At 50.8% G+C, this 3,978-nt stretch overlaps 1 non-coding gene across 1 annotated transcript; it reads right to left on the bottom strand.

The window, feature by feature from the left end:
- Positions 1 to 340: 340 nt before the first annotated feature.
- LOC140202371 (small nucleolar RNA U3) lies at positions 341 to 559 on the bottom strand. Its single transcript, XR_011887086.1, has one exon. It is a non-coding gene; the product is annotated as a small nucleolar RNA U3 (small nucleolar RNA).
- Between the last annotated feature and the right edge of the window lie 3,419 nt (positions 560 to 3,978).

The following is a 3,978-nucleotide window of genomic DNA, read 5'->3' as shown; positions in this document are numbered from 1 at the left end:
GAGTCCCCTACTACCATGCCTTCTACGTGACGTCTGTCTCCTCGGCTTTGCTTCAGCGCCAATTGTTGACTCACAGACCTGACCGCCTCTCAATGGCATCATCTTCTGTCCCGACAGCTTCCAAGAGGGTGAACCGGCACATCCCCCGGGGTCTCCTGTTCTCCAAGCATCCTTTCCTTGCTCATCGTAGCCCCCCTTCTCTCTTCCGGTATCTTCAGTGTAACGACTTTCCCTTAAGACCTCCATTTTCCCAGACGAGCCACAAAAAGACAGCAGTTACCAACGATCAAGACTTCAACAGACAAACTGTCCAGATCTGTTTTTGAAAGTATAAAGAACAACCACTCAGACAGCGTCTCCTCCCTCCGCAGCTCCCCGCAATGGGGAGAAGGGAACGGTCATCAAGACCGGAGAGCCGCTGTAGAAAACAACGCTCACCGGCTGCTTCCCGCTCAGGAGGAAACACCACAACTCTTCCTCGTGGTTGCAGAGACCAAACTTTTTAGTGCTCGATTTCTCAGTCACAGACTATAGAAATGATCCTTAAAAGTATAGTCCTAACTACCACCTCCCGCCGCGCTGCTCCCCACCCACAGACAAACACTTTCACCTCACGGCGAGCGGTCACTTCGTTCTCTCGGGTATTCACAGGGATCACGGAGGGGGTGGAAGATAATTACAACCGATCTCTCCCCATCCATTCTAAACTTCACAGTCAGACACAACCTGTAGTTACTCTTCTTGCTGCGACTGACACCAGGAGTGAAAATCTGCATAATTTAGCATCCGGGCTCCACCCACTGCCTGTTCTGTGAGCTGAAACTCTTCCGGTGGATTTCCGGCCCGAGAATGAGAATCAGGTTCACGTTTAATATCACTGACGTGTGTTACAACATTGCAGTAACAATACATTAAAATTACATTAGGCATCTATGATAAATAGATAGCAAACATGAGAAAATCTGCAGTTGCTGGAAACCCACAGCTACACACACAAAATGCCGGAGGAACTCAGCAGGTCAGGCAGCGTCTGAGAAAATGAACAAACACTTGTCGTTTCAGGCTGAGACCCTTCATCAGGGCTGGAAAGGAAGGGGGAAGATGCCAGAATAACTAGATGGGGGGAGGAGTAGGAGGCAAGCTGGAAGACAACAGGTGAATACGATAGGGAGGAAAGGTCAAGGACAGGAGAGGAGCGTGGACCACAGGAGAAAGGGAAGGAGGTTGGAATCCAGGGGGAGTGATAGGCTGGTGAAAAGAGATAAGAGGTCAGAAAAGGGAACAGAGGAAGAGGGGAGGTGGAGGAAATTTTTCTGACTGGAAGGCAAAGTTGTTATGTGTGCCCTCAGGTTGGAGGCGACCCAGTCAGAATATAAAGAGAGGTAATGTTGCAGCTATATAGGACCCTGGTCAGACCCCACTTGGAGTACTGTGCTCAGTTCTGGTCGCCTCACTACAGGAAGGATATGGAAGCCATAGAAAGGGTGCAGAGGAGATTTACAAGGATGTTACCTGGATTGGGGAGCATGCCTTATGAGAATAGGTTGAGTGAACTCAGTCTTTTCTCCTTGGAGCGACGGAGGATGAGAGGTGACCTGATAGAGGTGTATAAGATGATGAGAGGCATTGATTGATAGTCTGGGGCTTTTTCCCAGGGCTGAAATGGCTGCCACAAGAGGACACAGGTTTAAGGTGCTGAGGAGTAGGTACAGAGGAGATATCAGGGGTAAGTTTTTAACACAGAGAGTGGTGAGTGCGTGAAACGGGCTGCCGGCAATGGTGGTGGAGGTGGATACGATAGGGTCTTTTAAGAGACTTTTGGATAGGTACAAGGAGCTTAGAAAAATAGAGGCCTATGGGTAAGCCTAGTAATTTCTAAGGTAGGGACATGTTTGGCAAAATTTTGTGGACCAAAGGGTCTGTATTGTGCTGTAGGTTTTCTATGTTTCTATAAAGTGTTGATCCTTGGGTCGGAGGTAGAAGTGAGCAGTGTTGGGTAAGGATACTAGGAGGTGGTGGCAGTGGATGGGAGTTCTCCAGAGTTGATGAGATCAGTGATAGTGTGAGAGACAGTTTTTGATGGTCTGGAATGGGGTCTTCTGTGGGTCTGATATTAAGATTGGGATTGTTGTGGACAGTGTGGAGGGCAGTGCGTTCAGAGAGGGTTAGTTTTCATGAGGAGTGAGGAGTAAGCCAGTTGATGTCTCATCAGCAATTCAAGATGAAATAATCCAGAGAGGCAGAGAACGAGAGTGAGATGTCCAAGAAGAAGAGGAGCGTTGGAGAAGGGAGAGGGGGTCATCAGCACGGGGTGTGGAATCCTTGTTAAAGAAACGGACTCAGAGACAGGCGATGGAAGAAGAGCTCGATATCATGGCAGGCGTGGAACTCACTGAGGTGTGGGTGAAGGGGGACAAAGCTGAGGTCCTTACTGAGGACAGAACATTCTGTCTCAGAGATGGGAAGGTCAGAGGGGATGGTGAAAACCCGGCATGGATGAGAGCTGGGATCAGAGCAGGGAAGAGAGTTGGTGGTATCAGAGGAGAGGGGAGGGATGGTGGGCTGAGAGGAAGATGGGGTCTCCGAGGACCCAAGAGCTGGCAATGGTACCTGTGAGAGACTGGAATGCAGAGTGGTGTTAGGGAAAGGGGAGACTGGGGGGCCAGCAACACATAAAGTCTCAGCCTGAAAGTGTTAGTGATCAAGGTCCAGGCCAGAGATGGAATTAGAGGCCGTGCAATTAGTGTCATGGACCGGTCCGTTAAGTCCGCATTCCGGTTCACAGTCTGGTCCGTGGACTCAGGACTCCGGGTCTTCCAGCTGTCCCTCCTTTGGTTGAGTTAATCATAGGCACCTGATTCCCATCTTTGGGCTTGGAATATAAGTAGCCTTGGGGTTGAGTGTGGGTGGTTGGTCAGTCCCCCTTGGAGCAACCTGCTGATGGAAGGCTAGTGAAACCATTGGTGATTTCTAGGCCTGGTTGGAGGATAACTGCTTTGTGGAGCCTTGTTATCACTCCTTGGAGTAGTTATTGTGGTATGGATTTGGCTGTTTCTGTAGCCAGACAAGATTGCTGGTTGCCCCGAGACTCAGAGCCACCCTGGATTGAGCTCCTTGCCTCTGTTAGGTAAGCCAGGCTGTAATTGCTCTTATCCTGTGGTTTGTTCTGTCCCTTCCCTCTGTTGGGTAAGCAGGCTGTTTGCTGTTACCCTGCGGTTGGGTCTGTCCCTCCCTGCCCTTGCCTCTGTGGGGTGAAGTTCTGCATCCTGCCCAAGCCAAGCTCCAAGAACCCAAGCCTCGAGGATCCCAGCCTCCATCCCTCAAGAGCAAAGACCCCGGCCTGCAGTCAAGCCTCAAGAGCAAAGACCCCGGCCTGTCTCCAAGCTCAGGCCCCTAGACCCCAGCCACGTCCTGTCCTTGAGCCATGTCATGTCCTTGCCTGGTTCTGGGGTCTGAGCCCGAGGCAAGACCCAGGTTCTGGGTCCTTGTCCAGTCTTGGGCTTGGAGTCGAAGCCTTGTCTCCTAGTCCATGGTTTCTAGTCCTGGTCCCACTTTCCCTAACTCAAGTCTGCGTTCTTGTCTCTGCTCCTGGTCTGAATCCTGTCACATCCCTACTCAAGTCAAGTCCTGTTCCTTGTACTTCAGTGTATGTGTCTTGCATTTGGGTCCATTCCCAGCACCCCCCTGTGACAATTAGCAGTTTGAATGTGTCTGGTGTTGCAGGAACCAGCAATGGCAGTGGTGGAATCCAGATTCACTCGGGGTCATTGGAACTGGGTTGGTGACAATACTGTACCTGGTCTGGATGCATCTGGAACTGTCAGAGCCAGCGATAGAGTTGGTGAGATCCATAATTGGGGGCATCGGATTCTGAAATCAGGTCGGAGCAGGAGTCAGCAGGGATCGCTGTCTGGGGGTGTCCATGCCGTTGGAACCCAGCGTCCAGGGTTGCCTTTTTGTACTTTACGGTTTTTATCA

The sequence above is a fragment of the Mobula birostris genome, chromosome 8 (assembly GCF_030028105.1).
Source record: "Mobula birostris isolate sMobBir1 chromosome 8, sMobBir1.hap1, whole genome shotgun sequence".
In the NCBI taxonomy this organism is placed as follows: domain Eukaryota; kingdom Metazoa; phylum Chordata; class Chondrichthyes; order Myliobatiformes; family Myliobatidae; genus Mobula; species Mobula birostris.
This window is presented reverse-complemented; position numbering and strand designations above follow the sequence as displayed.